The sequence below is a fragment of the Hippopotamus amphibius genome, chromosome 10, assembly GCF_030028045.1.
Source record: "Hippopotamus amphibius kiboko isolate mHipAmp2 chromosome 10, mHipAmp2.hap2, whole genome shotgun sequence".
NCBI classification, from domain to species: Eukaryota; Metazoa; Chordata; class Mammalia; order Artiodactyla; family Hippopotamidae; genus Hippopotamus; species Hippopotamus amphibius.
Window position 1 is genome coordinate 43506908 of NC_080195.1, and position 20172 is coordinate 43527079.

Here is a 20172-nt window from a genome sequence, read left to right on the forward strand (position 1 = left end):
AGGAGAATATGTGGGTATGATTTGGATAGAGTGGTTAATCATAAACTCAGCAGCAGATCTCTGTTTTAGGGGACTTGCTTTCAACCTCCATTCCTGGTTCATCTTTTCCCAAGTCTTTCAGGGAATGGGGTGACGACCACTCTAGCTACATCCTGCTGCAGGAAAGCAAAGCCCTACAGTGCATTCTGAGTTGGAAGCAATGCCACGGTGCAAGTCTTGATCCAAGTCTTATATAAACTTGTATAAGGAATCCAGGAGAATAAGCCTGAAAAGCAGCGTGAGGGTGGCACTCTGGGGGAGACGTTCTGGCAGGTAATCCAGACACGCAGAAGCAGAAGGGAAGAAATTGTTGTAAGTTGTTAGGAAGTTGAGGGGAAGAGCTTCCCTTAACGGGAGAACACAGATCAAAATCAGCATTATTGCAAAGCAAATCCATAAACGTTAGTAGCATATGCATCTGTTTACTCAGTTTGTCAAAACTGCATTGCTAAGAGTCTTCTTGAAGTTGAAGCACTTTGGGAAAGCCTCAGCCTAACTATCTGTTAGACACTTAAAGAGGCAAGGTTAAAGTTCGGATGACAAGGGGTTGAGAAGGAAGCTTAATCAAGTGGCTCTCATGTAACCGTCAGCATGGCTGACCGATTATCCCAAGGCATACCTGCATTTCAGAAACTTTGTACCCTTTCTAGAATATCGACAGGTTGACATGTATCCATCCTGTGAAATTGGAAAAGCTTCTCCCCCATTTCACAATGTTTTCTCTATAATTTCCATACCAGATATACGACTGAAATAGTCCTCCTTGAGTTGCCTTAAGGGCCCTGAAACTAATCCAAAGTTAACAAAATATTTCAAAACACCTGGTCCAATAAGCTCATCAGTCCTTTGAAGAGAATTCTTCTTTCTTCTCCAAAGTGAGAAGAGATCTTAAAAGCAAATAGAGATCCCTTCAAGGCAGGACAGTTCACATACCATGTTATTGAAAGCAGCATTCCAAGTAAATGTGTTCTCTTGGCAGAGGGGAACCCAATCCAGCCTTGAAAAAAACGTATTTTTAATAACAGTATCCATTTCCCGAAGTGGAGATTCGTTTCAGCCCAATGATGCATCAAATGTTGGTTTTTGGCTCAACACATTTATCCCACCTTCCTACTCTATCCTGAAATGTGTTCCTTTTCATGAGTTTCTTAGCTTTAATTACATATTTCGATTACAATCCTCAAGTCCTTAACACCTTCACTTAGTGAAAACCAAGAAGCAAGCAATTGTCAGCTGGATGCCATACCAGCATTTCTGATTGCAAACGGATGCTTTTGAGACCTTCTGCTAAGTAGGCAAAGGTAGGGAATCTTAGATGTGCCCAGCATCCAATGTTCCAATCCTCTATCCTCTTTGAAATGACCCGGAGAGTCAAGGAATGCTTGCCACTTACCTTGGTGAAGTTTCATGCTCCCCAAATCTAGAGAGGCCATTTAGAAAGACTTCAAGTGTCATCATTTCAACTTATGGTCCTTGCTGTCAAATTGGCAACAGATATAAGGTCTTTTTGGATCTCTAAGAAACCTAGGGACCGCAGAAGGTTTACACTTCAGAATGCAAGAAGCTTAAGGCAGCTTCCATACCAGATATCAGTTCAGTACTAGCTATTTTCCAGATCATCAGGACCTGAAATCCATGGAGGCCAATTCTCTCCAGAGGAGGAAGTATTCAATAGGTAAGTGCTTCCCTTTCAGTGAAATAGAGCTCATTTACACATCAACTCGGCAGTTGATGTCAATTGCCTTATCCCTCAAAGTGGCCCAAATCTGGAGAATGCACCTGAAAGGGGTGCGTTGGGGAAGCATATTTGAGTTTCCCAGAACCACAACACTTTCACACAAAACAAACGCAAAAGTACATGCAAAGAAGAAACTCTCAGTCCTGAGGACCAAAGCAAAGGGTGAGGATGAACAACATCCTCAGTGTTTTTGAAGTACGTTCCCTCATTTTAACAACAAAACGACAAACAACATGCAAATTGAAACATAGGGAATCAGGACCACAGTTGTCATGCCTACTGACCTGGGAAGCAGAAAGAGCCAAAAAGGAAAAAGCAAAGAAATTAGGAAAAGTTCAATTTGCTTCATTAACTTCCACATGTCTCCTGGAAATATGCTCGTTTTCTCAGGGTCACAATGATGAAAACCAAAAGGATTTCACTGAGCAAACTTTCCCTAACTGAATATTTTACATAGACTGGTTTTGGAGATATGAAAAAGATTCATTTGATGTCATGTTTCACCAGAATCTGTAGAATATGCTGGCCATGCAATGTAAAAAAACAAAAAAATACTTGCTTGTCCCTTAGCGGACTACAAGATGGACTAGAGCTCTGCTGATCACAGCAGGTGTTATCCAATAGCAGAGAGACAAATGCAATGCCAAAAGGTCTCTGAGGATCGCAGTTCCCAGGCACCAAAGGGGAGATTCCTACCCATTGGAAAGGGAATATGTCAACCAATGTTCCACCACAGGAACGATACCTAGTGTGATCATATGCAAGCTCCGTTACTGTCCAAAGACGTCTCAAGTACTCAATGCAAGTGCTGTTTCACACACCTACAATGTACGAATCACAAACTGGATCCCACAAACCAAAGCACAGACTGCCGTGATTAACACCACATTGACACACACAAACACATGAAGAACAAATAAACACTCCAATCACAAAGACAGAAAGCCAGAGAAGGCATTTTGTCAACTTCCACTTCCACTCCCACATGGAGGCCCCCAGTTCTCAAGAGGGAATGGACTCAGAGGGGCTCACATCCGCTAAGGGGAGCAGCCCAGTTGGAGTAGACCTATTTCCCAGCCTGTGCAAGCTGGAGCCACTTACCCCCAAATGACATGAACTGTATACCGTTGCTCTGGACATGTCTCCAAGACAAGCAGCCTCGTGCTGTAGGGCAGCCACTGCATATCAGGGAGAATCCCTGCCAGTATCCTGGAGCCAAATGTACTCTGGCATGTGCTGGGAACTTTAAATGGGGATGCCCCTGATCGAGATCAACACACCATGGGCACAGACCTCCTGGCTGGCTCGCTATAATTGGTAACCAAAGGCCAGGATGTGTGCCCGACGCACAGTGAGGCCAAGCAACAGCAAAACATTGGCCTTTGGAGCCGATAAATATTTGTTGTTGAGACATTCAAGGAAATGGGTGGCTTATGCCGGGTAATCCCCAACCTTGAAAGCTTTTAGCAAAGCCCTCTTAGAGGTAAGGTGATGGAGGGGTGTGGCTGTTCGTTGAAAACTTCTCCCTGTCCGATCCTTTGTTCCTGAGGACAGGTCATAGTCAGGTCTCAATGTTCCTATCAATCTCCAGCAAACAAATGTCACTCTCTGGGTGACAAGAAAGGGCAAGGTCCCAAGGCACAAGGCTCACCCTCTGAGGTCCAGACCCACCTAAGAGAAAGGGGTCCCTGGGAGGGGTGGTGGTCCTCCTGCCATGGAGGGTTTGTCCAGGAGCTGGTCTGGGTCCTCCCACCAGTGCCCACGCCTCCCAGAGGAGGCAGCTCTGCCTTGGTGGCTCCCTCAGGGCCAGGTCCCAGACCCTTGCTAGCTGTCATCACTGAGGGAGCCGGGTGCACATGACCCAACAGGTCTTAATGCTCCTCAGGCCACCCAAACAGTGGTGGTCAGGTACCCCAGACTGTGAGCCATACCCTTAGGGTCACAGTGGCTGTGTGTGGTAGAGGTTCAACACTGCCTCAAGGCCTGGTCTGGGCCAGTGGGCATTCATGGCCTTGGCTCTGGAGCCCTGCAGGACACACCCCCAGCCTGTTCTCTGGGCCCCCCATCACACCAGCAGGCCCAAGGCCGTGTGAGCAGAAGAATGCTGGGGAGAAGGCTGGCACTTGCCTCTTACCTCACGCTCCAGGTCTGAAGGGGCAGCACTCCACTGACTGCTGCCTAAAAAAGGGCCCCAACTAAAGATGGCTGACAGACAGTGGCTTGCTTGGGGCAGGGGCCCACTACACTGCCCACCAATGGCTGAGCAGGGTGGTCACAGTGGCATTAGTGGTCTCCTGGTAACCATTGCCTGGTAACGGGGCAGTGGGTCACAGTGCACAGCAAGGGCTGCCTGGGAAGGGCTGCATTCAGCTGGCTATGGTACAATTCCCCCTTTTCTTTGGTCCTCTGCAACCCTGAGGAGAATATGTGGGTATGATTTGGATAGAGTGGTTAATCATAAACTCAGCAGCAGATCTCTGTTTTAGGGGACTTGCTTTCAACCTCCATTCCTGGTTCATCTTTTCCCAAGTCTTTCAGGGAATGGGGTGACGACCACTCTAGCTACATCCTGCTGCAGGAAAGCAAAGCCCTACAGTGCATTCTGAGTTGGAAGCAATGCCACGGTGCAAGTCTTGATCCAAGTCTTATATAAACTTGTATAAGGAATCCAGGAGAATAAGCCTGAAAAGCAGCGTGAGGGTGGCACTCTGGGGGAGACGTTCTGGCAGGTAATCCAGACACGCAGAAGCAGAAGGGAAGAAATTGTTGTAAGTTGTTAGGAAGTTGAGGGGAAGAGCTTCCCTTAACGGGAGAACACAGATCAAAATCAGCATTATTGCAAAGCAAATCCATAAACGTTAGTAGCATATGCATCTGTTTACTCAGTTTGTCAAAACTGCATTGCTAAGAGTCTTCTTGAAGTTGAAGCACTTTGGGAAAGCCTCAGCCTAACTATCTGTTAGACACTTAAAGAGGCAAGGTTAAAGTTCGGATGACAAGGGGTTGAGAAGGAAGCTTAATCAAGTGGCTCTCATGTAACCGTCAGCATGGCTGACCGATTATCCCAAGGCATACCTGCATTTCAGAAACTTTGTACCCTTTCTAGAATATCGACAGGTTGACATGTATCCATCCTGTGAAATTGGAAAAGCTTCTCCCCCATTTCACAATGTTTTCTCTATAATTTCCATACCAGATATACGACTGAAATAGTCCTCCTTGAGTTGCCTTAAGGGCCCTGAAACTAATCCAAAGTTAACAAAATATTTCAAAACACCTGGTCCAATAAGCTCATCAGTCCTTTGAAGAGAATTCTTCTTTCTTCTCCAAAGTGAGAAGAGATCTTAAAAGCAAATCGAGATCCCTTAAAGGCAGGACAGTTCACATACCATGTTATTGAAAGCAGCATTCCAAGTAAATGTGTTCTCTTGGCAGAGGGGAACCCAATCCAGCCTTGAAAAAAACGTATTTTTAATAACAGTATCCATTTCCCGAAGTGGAGATTCGTTTCAGCCCAATGATGCATCAAATGTTGGTTTTTGGCTCAACACATTTATCCCACCTTCCTACTCTATCCTGAAATGTGTTCCTTTTCATGAGTTTCTTAGCTTTAATTACATATTTCGATTACAATCCTCAAGTCCTTAACACCTTCACTTAGTGAAAACCAAGAAGCAAGCAATTGTCAGCTGGATGCCATACCAGCATTTCTGATTGCAAACGGATGCTTTTGAGACCTTCTGCTAAGTAGGCAAAGGTAGGGAATCTTAGATGTGCCCAGCATCCAATGTTCCAATCCTCTATCCTCTTTGAAATGACCCGGAGAGTCAAGGAATGCTTGCCACTTACCTTGGTGAAGTTTCATGCTCCCCAAATCTAGAGAGGCCATTTAGAAAGACTTCAAGTGTCATCATTTCAACTTATGGTCCTTGCTGTCAAATTGGCAACAGATATAAGGTCTTTTTGGATCTCTAAGAAACCTAGGGACCGCAGAAGGTTTACACTTCAGAATGCAAGAAGCTTAAGGCAGCTTCCATACCAGATATCAGTTCAGTACTAGCTATTTTCCAGATCATCAGGACCTGAAATCCATGGAGGCCAATTCTCTCCAGAGGAGGAAGTATTCAATAGGTAAGTGCTTCCCTTTCAGTGAAATAGAGCTCATTTACACATCAACTCGGCAGTTGATGTCAATTGCCTTATCCCTCAAAGTGGCCCAAATCTGGAGAATGCACCTGAAAGGGGTGCGTTGGGGAAGCATATTTGAGTTTCCCAGAACCACAACACTTTCACACAAAACAAACGCAAAAGTACATGCAAAGAAGAAACTCTCAGTCCTGAGGACCAAAGCAAAGGGTGAGGATGAACAACATCCTCAGTGTTTTTGAAGTACGTTCCCTCATTTTAACAACAAAACGACAAACAACATGCAAATTGAAACATAGGGAATCAGGACCACAGTTGTCATGCCTACTGACCTGGGAAGCAGAAAGAGCCAAAAAGGAAAAAGCAAAGAAATTAGGAAAAGTTCAATTTGCTTCATTAACTTCCACATGTCTCCTGGAAATATGCTCGTTTTCTCAGGGTCACAATGATGAAAACCAAAAGGATTTCACTGAGCAAACTTTCCCTAACTGAATATTTTACATAGACTGGTTTTGGAGATATGAAAAAGATTCATTTGATGTCATGTTTCACCAGAATCTGTAGAATATGCTGGCCATGCAATGTAAAAAAACAAAAAAATACTTGCTTGTCCCTTAGCGGACTACAAGATGGACTAGAGCTCTGCTGATCACAGCAGGTGTTATCCAATAGCAGAGAGACAAATGCAATGCCAAAAGGTCTCTGAGGATCGCAGTTCCCAGGCACCAAAGGGGAGATTCCTACCCATTGGAAAGGGAATATGTCAACCAATGTTCCACCACAGGAACGATACCTAGTGTGATCATATGCAAGCTCCGTTACTGTCCAAAGACGTCTCAAGTACTCAATGCAAGTGCTGTTTCACACACCTACAATGTACGAATCACAAACTGGATCCCACAAACCAAAGCACAGACTGCCGTGATTAACACCACATTGACACACACAAACACATGAAGAACAAATAAACACTCCAATCACAAAGACAGAAAGCCAGAGAAGGCATTTTGTCAACTTCCACTTCCACTCCCACATGGAGGCCCCCAGTTCTCAAGAGGGAATGGACTCAGAGGGGCTCACATCCGCTAAGGGGAGCAGCCCAGTTGGAGTAGACCTATTTCCCAGCCTGTGCAAGCTGGAGCCACTTACCCCCAAATGACATGAACTGTATACCGTTGCTCTGGACATGTCTCCAAGACAAGCAGCCTCGTGCTGTAGGGCAGCCACTGCATATCAGGGAGAATCCCTGCCAGTATCCTGGAGCCAAATGTACTCTGGCATGTGCTGGGAACTTTAAATGGGGATGCCCCTGATCGAGATCAACACACCATGGGCACACACCTCCTGGCTGGCTCGCTATAATTGGTAACCAAAGGCCAGGATGTGTGCCCGATGCACAGTGAGGCCAAGCAACAGCAAAACATTGGACTTTGGAGCCGAGAAATATTTGTTGTTGAGACATTCAAGGAAATGGGTGGCTTATGCCGGGTAATCCCCAACCTTGAAAGCTTTTAGCAAAGCCCTCTTAGAGGTAAGGTGATGGAGGGGTGTGGCTGTTCGTTGAAAACTTCTCCCTGTCCGATCCTTTGTTCCTGAGGACAGGTCATAGTCAGGTCTCAATGTTCCTATCAATCTCCAGCCAACAAATGTCACTCTCTGGGTGACAAGAAAGGGCAAGGTCCCAAGGCACAAGGCTCACCCTCTGAGGTCCAGACCCACCTAAGAGAAAGGGGTCCCTGGGAGGGGTGGTGGTCCTCCTGCCATGGAGGGTTTGTCCAGGAGCTGGTCTGGGTCCTCCCACCAGTGCCCACGCCTCCCAGAGGAGGCAGCTCTGCCTTGGTGGCTCCCTCAGGGCCAGGTCCCAGACCCTTGCTAGCTGTCATCACTGAGGGAGCTGGGTGCACATGACCCAACAGGTCTTAATGCTCCTCAGGCCACCCAAACAGTGGCGGTCAGGTACCCCAGACTGTGAGCCATACCCTTAGGGTCACAGTGGCTGTGTGTGGTAGAGGTTCAACACTGCCTCAAGGCCTGGTCTGGGCCAGTGGGCATTCATGGCCTTGGCTCTGGAGCCCTGCAGGACACACCCCCAGCCTGTTCTCTGGGCCCCCCATCACACCAGCAGGCCCAAGGCCGTGTGAGCAGAAGAATGCTGGGGAGAAGGCTGGCACTTGCCTCTTACCTCACGCTCCAGGTCTGAAGGGGCAGCACTGCACTGACTGCTGCCTAAAAAAGGGCCCCCACTAAAGATGGCTGACAGACAGTGGCTTGCTTGGGGCAGGGGCCCACTACACTGCCCACCAATGGCTGAGCAGGGTGGTCACAGTGGCATTAGTGGTCTCCTGGTAACCATTGCCTGGTAACGGGGCAGTGGGTCACAGTGCACAGCAAGGGCTGCCTGGGAAGGGCTGCATTCAGCTGGCTATGGTACAATTCCCCCTTTTCTTTGGTCCTCTGCAACCCTGAGGAGAATATGTGGGTATGATTTGGATAGAGTGGTTAATCATAAACTCAGCAGCAGATCTCTGTTTTAGGGGACTTGCTTTCAACCTCCATTCCTGGTTCATCTTTTCCCAAGTCTTTCAGGGAATGGGGTGACGACCACTCTAGCTACATCCTGCTGCAGGAAAGCAAAGCCCTACAGTGCATTCTGAGTTGGAAGCAATGCCACGGTGCAAGTCTTGATCCAAGTCTTATATAAACTTGTATAAGGAATCCAGGAGAATAAGCCTGAAAAGCAGCGTGAGGGTGGCACTCTGGGGGAGACGTTCTGGCAGGTAATCCAGACACGCAGAAGCAGAAGGGAAGAAATTGTTGTAAGTTGTTAGGAAGTTGAGGGGAAGAGCTTCCCTTAACGGGAGAACACAGATCAAAATCAGCATTATTGCAAAGCAAATCCATAAACGTTAGTAGCATATGCATCTGTTTACTCAGTTTGTCAAAACTGCATTGCTAAGAGTCTTCTTGAAGTTGAAGCACTTTGGGAAAGCCTCAGCCTAACTATCTGTTAGACACTTAAAGAGGCAAGGTTAAAGTTCGGATGACAAGGGGTTGAGAAGGAAGCTTAATCAAGTGGCTCTCATGTAACCGTCAGCATGGCTGACCGATTATCCCAAGGCATACCTGCATTTCAGAAACTTTGTACCCTTTCTAGAATATCGACAGGTTGACATGTATCCATCCTGTGAAATTGGAAAAGCTTCTCCCCCATTTCACAATGTTTTCTCTATAATTTCCATACCAGATATACGACTGAAATAGTCCTCCTTGAGTTGCCTTAAGGGCCCTGAAACTAATCCAAAGTTAACAAAATATTTCAAAACACCTGGTCCAATAAGCTCATCAGTCCTTTGAAGAGAATTCTTCTTTCTTCTCCAAAGTGAGAAGAGATCTTAAAAGCAAATAGAGATCCCTTCAAGGCAGGACAGTTCACATACCATGTTATTGAAAGCAGCATTCCAAGTAAATGTGTTCTCTTGGCAGAGGGGAACCCAATCCAGCCTTGAAAAAAACGTATTTTTAATAACAGTATCCATTTCCCGAAGTGGAGATTCGTTTCAGCCCAATGATGCATCAAATGTTGGTTTTTGGCTCAACACATTTATCCCACCTTCCTACTCTATCCTGAAATGTGTTCCTTTTCATGAGTTTCTTAGCTTTAATTACATATTTCGATTACAATCCTCAAGTCCTTAACACCTTCACTTAGTGAAAACCAAGAAGCAAGCAATTGTCAGCTGGATGCCATACCAGCATTTCTGATTGCAAACGGATGCTTTTGAGACCTTCTGCTAAGTAGGCAAAGGTAGGGAATCTTAGATGTGCCCAGCATCCAATGTTCCAATCCTCTATCCTCTTTGAAATGACCCGGAGAGTCAAGGAATGCTTGCCACTTACCTTGGTGAAGTTTCATGCTCCCCAAATCTAGAGAGGCCATTTAGAAAGACTTCAAGTGTCATCATTTCAACTTATGGTCCTTGCTGTCAAATTGGCAACAGATATAAGGTCTTTTTGGATCTCTAAGAAACCTAGGGACCGCAGAAGGTTTACACTTCAGAATGCAAGAAGCTTAAGGCAGCTTCCATACCAGATATCAGTTCAGTACTAGCTATTTTCCAGATCATCAGGACCTGAAATCCATGGAGGCCAATTCTCTCCAGAGGAGGAAGTATTCAATAGGTAAGTGCTTCCCTTTCAGTGAAATAGAGCTCATTTACACATCAACTCGGCAGTTGATGTCAATTGCCTTATCCCTAAAAGTGGCCCAAATCTGGAGAATGCACCTGAAGGGGGTGCGTTGGGGAAGCATATTTGAGTTTCCCAGAACCACAACACTTTCACACAAAACAAACGCAAAAGTACATGCAAAGAAGAAACTCTCAGTCCTGAGGACCAAAGCAAAGGGTGAGGATGAACAACATCCTCAGTGTTTTTGAAGTACGTTCCCTCACTTTAACAACAAAACGACAAACAACATGCAAATTGAAAGATAGGGAATCAGGACCACAGTTGTCATGCCTACTGACCTGGGAAGCAGAAAGAGCCAAAAAGGAAAAAGCAAAGAAATTAGGAAAAGTTCAATTTGCTTCATTAACTTCCACATGTCTCCTGGAAATATGCTCGTTTTCTCAGGGTCACAATGATGAAAACCAAAAGGATTTCACTGAGCAAACTTTCCCTAACTGAATATTTTACATAGACTGGTTTTGGAGATATGAAAAAGATTCATTTGATGTCATGTTTCACCAGAATCTGTAGAATATGCTGGCCATGCAATGTAAAAAAACAAAAAAATACTTGCTTGTCCCTTAGCGGACTACAAGATGGGCTAGAGCTCTGCTGATCACAGCAGGTGTTATCCAATAGCAGAGAGACAAATGCAATGCCAAAAGGTCTCTGAGGATCGCAGTTCCCAGGCACCAAATGGGAGATTCCTACCCATTGGAAAGGGAATATGTCAACCAATGTTCCACCACAGGAACGATACCTAGTGTGATCATATGCAAGCTCCGTTACTGTCCAAAGATGTCTCAAGTACTCAATGCAAGTGCTGTTTCACACACCTACAATGTACGAATCACAAACTGGATCCCACAAACCAAAGCACAGACTGCCGTGATTAACACCACATTGACACACACAAACACATGAAGAACAAATAAACACTCCAATCACAAAGACAGAAAGCCAGAGAAGGCATTTTGTCAACTTCCACTTCCACTCCCACATGGAGGCCCCCAGTTCTCAAGAGGGAATGGACTCAGAGGGGCTCCCATCCGCTAAGGGGAGCAGCCCAGTTGGAGTAGACCTATTTCCCAGCCTGTGCAAGCTGGAGCCACTTACCCCCAAATGACATGAACTGTATACCGTTGCTCTGGACATGTCTCCAAGACAAGCAGCCTCGTGCTGTAGGGCAGCCACTGCATATCAGGGAGAATCCCTGCCAGTATCCTGGAGCCAAATGTACTCTGGCATGTGCTGGGAACTTTAAATGGGGATGCCCCTGATCGAGATCAACACACCATGGGCACAGACCTCCTGGCTGGCTCGCTATAATTGGTAACCAAAGGCCAGGATGTGTGCCCGATGCACAGTGAGGCCAAGCAACAGCAAAACATTGGCCTTTGGAGCCGAGAAATATTTGTTGTTGAGACATTCAAGGAAATGGGTGGCTTATGCCGGGTAATCCCCAACCTTGAAAGCTTTTAGCAAAGCCCTCTTAGAGGTAAGGTGATGGAGGGGTGTGGCTGTTCGTTGAAAACTTCTCCCTGTCCGATCCTTTGTTCCTGAGGACAGGTCATAGTCAGGTCTCAATGTTCCTATCAATCTCCAGCCAACAAATGTCACTCTCTGGGTGACAAGAAAGGGCAAGGTCCCAAGGCACAAGGCTCACCCTCTGAGGTCCAGACCCACCTAAGAGAAAGGGGTCCCTGGGAGGGGTGGTGGTCCTCCTGCCATGGAGGGTTTGTCCAGGAGCTGGTCTGGGTCCTCCCACCAGAGCCCACGCCTCCCAGAGGAGGCAGCTCTGCCTTGGTGGCTCCCTCAGGGCCAGGTCCCAGACCCTTGCTAGCTGTCATCACTGAGGGAGCCGGGTGCACATGACCCAACAGGTCTTAATGCTCCTCAGGCCACCCAAACAGTGGCGGTCAGGTACCCCAGACTGTGAGCCATACCCTTAGGGTCACAGTGGCTGTGTGTGGTAGAGGTTCAACACTGCCTCAAGGCCTGGTCTGGGCCAGTGGGCATTCATGGCCTTGGCTCTGGAGCCCTGCAGGACACACCCCCAGCCTGTTCTCTGGGCCCCCCATCACACCAGCTGGCCCAAGGCCGTGTGAGCAGAAGAATGCTGGGGAGAAGGCTGGCACTTGCCTCTTACCTCACGCTCCAGGTCTGAAGGGGCAGCACTGCACTGACTGCTGCCTAAAAAAGGGCCCCCACTAAAGATGGCTGACAGACAGTGGCTTGCTTGGGGCAGGGGCCCACTACACTGCCCACCAATGGCTGAGCAGGGTGGTCACAGTGGCATTAGTGGTCTCCTGGTAACCATTGCCTGGTAACGGGGCAGTGGGTCACAGTGCACAGCAAGGGCTGCCTGGGAAGGGCTGCATTCAGCTGGCTATGGTACAATTCCCCCTTTTCTTTGGTCCTCTGCAACCCTGAGGAGAATATGTGGGTATGATTTGGATAGAGTGGTTAATCATAAACTCAGCAGCAGATCTCTGTTTTAGGGGACTTGCTTTCAACCTCCATTCCTGGTTCATCTTTTCCCAAGTCTTTCAGGGAATGGGGTGACGACCACTCTAGCTACATCCTGCTGCAGGAAAGCAAAGCCCTACAGTGCATTCTGAGTTGGAAGCAATGCCACGGTGCAAGTCTTGATCCAAGTCTTATATAAACTTGTATAAGGAATCCAGGAGAATAAGCCTGAAAAGCAGCGTGAGGGTGGCACTCTGGGGGAGACGTTCTGGCAGGTAATCCAGACACGCAGAAGCAGAAGGGAAGAAATTGTTGTAAGTTGTTAGGAAGTTGAGGGGAAGAGCTTCCCTTAACGGGAGAACACAGATCAAAATCAGCATTATTGCAAAGCAAATCCATAAACGTTAGTAGCATATGCATCTGTTTACTCAGTTTGTCAAAACTGCATTGCTAAGAGTCTTCTTGAAGTTGAAGCACTTTGGGAAAGCCTCAGCCTAACTATCTGTTAGACACTTAAAGAGGCAAGGTTAAAGTTCGGATGACAAGGGGTTGAGAAGGAAGCTTAATCAAGTGGCTCTCATGTAACCGTCAGCATGGCTGACTGATTATCCCAAGGCATACCTGCATTTCAGAAACTTTGTACCCTTTCTAGAATATCGACAGGTTGACATGTATCCATCCTGTGAAATTGGAAAAGCTTCTCCCCCATTTAACAATGTTTTCTCTGTAATTTCCATACCAGATATACGACTGAAATAGTCCTCCTTGAGTTGCCTTAAGGGCCCTGAAACTAATCCAAAGTTAACAAAATATTTCAAAACACCTGGTCCAATAAGCTCATCAGTCCTTTGAAGAGAATTCTTCTTTCTTCTCCAAAGTGAGAAGAGATCTTAAAAGCAAATAGAGATCCCTTCAAGGCAGGACAGTTCACATACCATGTTATTGAAAGCAGCATTCCAAGTAAATGTGTTCTCTTGGCAGAGGGGAACCCAATCCAGCCTTGAAAAAAACGTATTTTTAATAACAGTATCCATTTCCCGAAGTGGAGATTCGTTTCAGCCCAATGATGCATCAAATGTTGGTTTTTGGCTCAACACATTTATCCCACCTTCCTACTCTATCCTGAAATGTGTTCCTTTTCATGAGTTTCTTAGCTTTAATTACATATTTCGATTACAATCCTCAAGTCCTTAACACCTTCACTTAGTGAAAACCAAGAAGCAAGCAATTGTCAGCTGGATGCCATACCAGCATTTCTGATTGCAAACGGATGCTTTTGAGACCTTCTGCTAAGTAGGCAAAGGTAGGGAATCTTAGATGTGCCCAGCATCCAATGTTCCAATCCTCTATCCTCTTTGAAATGACCCGGAGAGTCAAGGAATGCTTGCCACTTAACTTGGTGAAGTTTCATGCTCCCCAAATCTAGAGAGGCCATTTAGAAAGACTTCAAGTGTCATCATTTCAACTTATGGTCCTTGCTGTCAAATTGGCAACAGATATAAGGTCTTTTTGGATCTCTAAGAAACCTAGGGACCGCAGAAGGTTTACACTTCAGAATGCAAGAAGCTTAAGGCAGCTTCCATACCAGATATCAGTTCAGTACTAGCTATTTTCCAGATCATCAGGACCTGAAATCCATGGAGGCCAATTCTCTCCAGAGGAGGAAGTATTCAATAGGTAAGTGCTTCCCTTTCAGTGAAATAGAGCTCATTTACACATCAACTCGGCAGTTGATGTCAATTGCCTTATCCCTCAAAGTGGCCCAAATCTGGAGAATGCACCTGAAGGGGGTGCGTTGGGGAAGCATATTTGAGTTTCCCAGAACCACAACACTTTCACACAAAACAAACGCAAAAGTACATGCAAAGAAGAAACTCTCAGTCCTGAGGACCAAAGCAAAGGGTGAGGATGAACAACATCCTCAGTGTTTTTGAAGTACGTTCCCTCATTTTAACAACAAAACGACAAACAACATGCAAATTGAAACATAGGGAATCAGGACCACAGTTGTCATGCCTACTGACCTGGGAAGCAGAAAGAGCCAAAAAGGAAAAAGCAAAGAAATTAGGAAAAGTTCAATTTGCTTCATTAACTTCCACATGTCTCCTGGAAATATGCTCGTTTTCTCAGGGTCACAATGATGAAAACCAAAAGGATTTCACTGAGCAAACTTTCCCTAACTGAATATTTTACATAGACTGGTTTTGGAGATATGAAAAAGATTCATTTGATGTCATGTTTCACCAGAATCTGTAGAATATGCTGGCCATGCAATGTAAAAAAAAAAAAAAAATACTTGCTTGTCCCTTAGCGGACTACAAGATGGACTAGAGCTCTGCTGATCACAGCAGGTGTTATCCAATAGCAGAGAGACAAATGCAATGCCAAAAGGTCTCTGAGGATCGCAGTTCCCAGGCACCAAAGGGGAGATTCCTACCCATTGGAAAGGGAATATGTCAACCAATGTTCCACCACAGGAACGATACCTAGTGTGATCATATGCAAGCTCCGTTACTGTCCAAAGACGTCTCAAGTACTCAATGCAAGTGCTGTTTCACACACCTACAATGTACGAATCACAAACTGGATCCCACAAACCAAAGCACAGACTGCCGTGATTAACACCACATTGACACACACAAACACATGAAGAACAAATAAACACTCCAATCACAAAGACAGAAAGCCAGAGAAGGCATTTTGTCAACTTCCACTTCCACTCCCACATGGAGGCCCCCAGTTCTCAAGAGGGAATGGACTCAGAGGGGCTCACATCCGCTAAGGGGAGCAGCCCAGTTGGAGTAGACCTATTTCCCAGCCTGTGCAAGCTGGAGCCACTTACCCCCAAATGACATGAACTGTATACCGTTGCTCTGGACATGTCTCCAAGACAAGCAGCCTCGTGCTGTAGGGCAGCCACTGCATATCAGGGAGAATCCCTGCCAGTATCCTGGAGCCAAATGTACTCTGGCATGTGCTGGGAACTTTAAATGGGGATGCCCCTGATCGAGATCAACACACCATGGGCACAGACCTCCTGGCTGGCTCGCTATAATTGGTAACCAAAGGCCAGGATGTGTGCCCGATGCACAGTGAGGCCAAGCAACAGCAAAACATTGGCCTTTGGAGGAGATAAATATTTGTTGTTGAGACATTCAAGGAAATGGGTGGCTTATGCCGGGTAATCCCCAACCTTGAAAGCTTTTAGCAAAGCCCTCTTAGAGGTAAGGTGATGGAGGGGTGTGGCTGTTCGTTGAAAACTTCTCCCTGTCCGATCCTTTGTTCCTGAGGACAGGTCATAGTCAGGTCTCAATGTTCCTATCAATCTCCAGCAAACAAATGTCACTCTCTGGGTGACAAGAAAGGGCAAGGTCCCAAGGCACAAGGCTCACCCTCTGAGGTCCAGACCCACCTAAGAGAAAGGGGTCCCTGGGAGGGGTGGTGGTCCTCCTGCCATGGAGGGTTTGTCCAGGAGCTGGTCTGGGTCCTCCCACCAGTGCCCACGCCTCCCAGAGGAGGCAGCTCTGCCTTGGTGGCTCCCTCAGGGCCAGGTCCCAGACCCTTGCTAGCTGTCATCACTGAGGGAGCCGGGTGCACATGACCCAACAGGTCTTATTGCTCCTCAGGCCACCCAAACAGTGGTGGTCAGGTACCCCAGACTGTGAGCCATACCCTTAGGGTCACAGTGGCTGTGTGTGGTAGAGGTTCAACACTGCCTCAAGGCCTGGTCTGGGCCAGTGGGCATTCATGGCCTTGGCTCTGGAGCCCTGCAGGACACACCCCCAGCCTGTTCTCTGGGCCCCCCATCACACCAGCAGGCCCAAGGCCGTGTGAGCAGAAGAATGCTGGGGAGAAGGCTGGCACTTGCCTCTTACCTCACGCTCCAGGTCTGAAGGGGCAGCACTGCACTGACTGCTGCCTAAAAAAGGGCCCCCACTAAAGATGGCTGACAGACAGTGGCTTGCTTGGGGCAGGGGCCCACTACACTGCCCACCAATGGCTGAGCAGGGTGGTCACAGTGGCATTAGTGGTCTCCTGGTAACCATTGCCTGGTAACGGGGCAGTGGGTCACAGTGCACAGCAAGGGCTGCCTGGGAAGGGCTGCATTCAGCTGGCTATGGTACAATTCCCCCTTTTCTTTGGTCCTCTGCAACCCTGAGGAGAATATGTGGGTATGATTTGGATAGAGTGGTTAATCATAAACTCAGCAGCAGATCTCTGTTTTAGGGGACTTGCTTTCAACCTCCATTCCTGGTTCATCTTTTCCCAAGTCTTTCAGGGAATGGGGTGACGACCACTCTAGCTACATCCTGCTGCAGGAAAGCAAAGCCCTACAGTGCATTCTGAGTTGGAAGCAATGCCACGGTGCAAGTCTTGATCCAAGTCTTATATAAACTTGTATAAGGAATCCAGGAGAATAAGCCTGAAAAGCAGCGTGAGGGTGGCACTCTGGGGGAGACGTTCTGGCAGGTAATCCAGACACGCAGAAGCAGAAGGGAAGAAATTGTTGTAAGTTGTTAGGAAGTTGAGGGGAAGAGCTTCCCTTAACGGGAGAACACAGATCAAAATCAGCATTATTGCAAAGCAAATCCATAAACGTTAGTAGCATATGCATCTGTTTACTCAGTTTGTCAAAACTGCATTGCTAAGAGTCTTCTTGAAGTTGAAGCACTTTGGGAAAGCCTCAGCCTAACTATCTGTTAGACACTTAAAGAGGCAAGGTTAAAGTTCGGATGACAAGGGGTTGAGAAGGAAGCTTAATCAAGTGGCTCTCATGTAACCGTCAGCATGGCTGACCGATTATCCCAAGGCATACCTGCATTTCAGAAACTTTGTACCCTTTCTAGAATATCGACAGGTTGACATGTATCCATCCTGTGAAATTGGAAAAGCTTCTCCCCCATTTCACAATGTTTTCTCTATAATTTCCATACCAGATATACGACTGAAATAGTCCTCCTTGAGTTGCCTTAAGGGCCCTGAAACTAATCCAAAGTTAACAAAATATTTCAAAACACCTGGTCCAATAAGCTCATCAGTCCTTTGAAGAGAATTCTTCTTTCTTCTCCAAAGTGAGAAGAGATCTTAAAAGCAAATAGAGATCCCTTCAAGGCAGGACAGTTCACATACCATGTTATTGAAAGCAGCATTCCAAGTAAATGTGTTCTCTTGGCAGAGGGGAACCCAATCCAGCCTTGAAAAAAACGTATTTTTAATAACAGTATCCATTTCCCGAAGTGGAGATTCGTTTCAGCCCAATGATGCATCAAATGTTGGTTTTTGGCTCAACACATTTATCCCACCTTCCTACTCTATCCTGAAATGTGTTCCTTTTCATGAGTTTCTTAGCTTTAATTACATATTTCGATTACAATCCTCAAGTCCTTAACACCTTCACTTAGTGAAAACCAAGAAGCAAGCAATTGTCAGCTGGATGCCATACCAGCATTTCTGATTGCAAACGGATGCTTTTGAGACCTTCTGCTAAGTAGGCAAAGGTAGGGAATCTTAGATGTGCCCAGCATCCAATGTTCCAATCCTCTATCCTCTTTGAAATGACCCGGAGAGTCAAGGAATGCTTGCCACTTACCTTGGTGAAGTTTCATGCTCCCCAAATCTAGAGAGGCCATTTAGAAAGACTTCAAGTGTCATCATTTCAACTTATGGTCCTTGCTGTCAAATTGGCAACAGATATAAGGTCTTTTTGGATCTCTAAGAAACCTAGGGACCGCAGAAGGTTTACACTTCAGAATGCAAGAAGCTTAAGGCAGCTTCCATACCAGATATCAGTTCAGTACTAGCTATTTTCCAGATCATCAGGACCTGAAATCCATGGAGGCCAATTCTCTCCAGAGGAGGAAGTATTCAATAGGTAAGTGCTTCCCTTTCAGTGAAATAGAGCTCATTTACACATCAACTCGGCAGTTGATGTCAATTGCCTTATCCCTCAAAGTGGCCCAAATCTGGAGAATGCACCTGAAAGGGGTGCGTTGGGGAAGCATATTTGAGTTTCCCAGAACCACAACACTTTCACACAAAACAAACGCAAAAGTACATGCAAAGAAGAAACTCTCAGTCCTGAGGACCAAAGCAAAGGGTGAGGATGAACAACATCCTCAGTGTTTTTGAAGTACGTTCCCTCATTTTAACAACAAAACGACAAACAACATGCAAATTGAAACATAGGGAATCAGGACCACAGTTGTCATGCCTACTGACCTGGGAAGCAGAAAGAGCCAAAAAGGAAAAAGCAAAGAAATTAGGAAAAGTTCAATTTGCTTCATTAACTTCCACATGTCTCCTGGAAATATGCTCGTTTTCTCAGGGTCACAATGATGAAAACCAAAAGGATTTCACTGAGCAAACTTTCCCTAACTGAATATTTTACATAGACTGGTTTTGGAGATATGAAAAAGATTCATTTGATGTCATGTTTCACCAGAATCTGTAGAATATGCTGGCCATGCAATGTAAAAAAACAAAAAAATACTTGCTTGTCCCTTAGCGGACTACAAGATGGACTAGAGCTCTGCTGATCACAGCAGGTGTTATCCAATAGCAGAGAGACAAATGCAATGCCAAAAGGTCTCTGAGGATCGCAGTTCCCAGGCACCAAAGGGGAGATTCCTACCCATTGGAAAGGGAATATGTCAACCAATGTTCCACCACAGGAACGATACCTAGTGTGATCATATGCAAGCTCCGTTACTGTCCAAAGACGTCTCAAGTACTCAATGCAAGTGCTGTTTCACACACCTACAATGTACGAATCACAAACTGGATCCCACAAACCAAAGCACAGACTGCCGTGATTAACACCACATTGACACACACAAACACATGAAGAACAAATAAACACTCCAATCACAAAGACAGAAAGCCAGAGAAGGCATTTTGTCAACTTCCACTTCCACTCCCACATGGAGGCCCCCAGTTCTCAAGAGGGAATGGACTCAGAGGGGCTCACATCCGCTAAGGGGAGCAGCCCAGTTGGAGTAGACCTATTTCCCAGCCTGTGCAAGCTGGAGCCACTTACCCCCAAATGACATGAACTGTATACCGTTGCTCTGGACATGTCTCCAAGACAAGCAGCCTCGTGCTGTAGGGCAGCCACTGCATATCAGGGAGAATCCCTGCCAGTATCCTGGAGCCAAATGTACTCTGGCATGTGCTGGGAACTTTAAATGGGGATGCCCCTGATCGAGATCAACACACCATGGGCACAGACCTCCTGGCTGGCTCGCTATAATTGGTAACCAAAGGCCAGGATGTGTGCCCGACGCACAGTGAGGCCAAGCAACAGCAAAACATTGGCCTTTGGAGCCGATAAATATTTGTTGTTGAGACATTCAAGGAAATGGGTGGCTTATGCCGGGTAATCCCCAACCTTGAAAGCTTTTAGCAAAGCCCTCTTAGAGGTAAGGTGATGGAGGGGTGTGGCTGTTCGTTGAAAACTTCTCCCTGTCCGATCCTTTGTTCCTGAGGACAGGTCATAGTCAGGTCTCAATGTTCCTATCAATCTCCAGCAAACAAATGTCACTCTCTGGGTGACA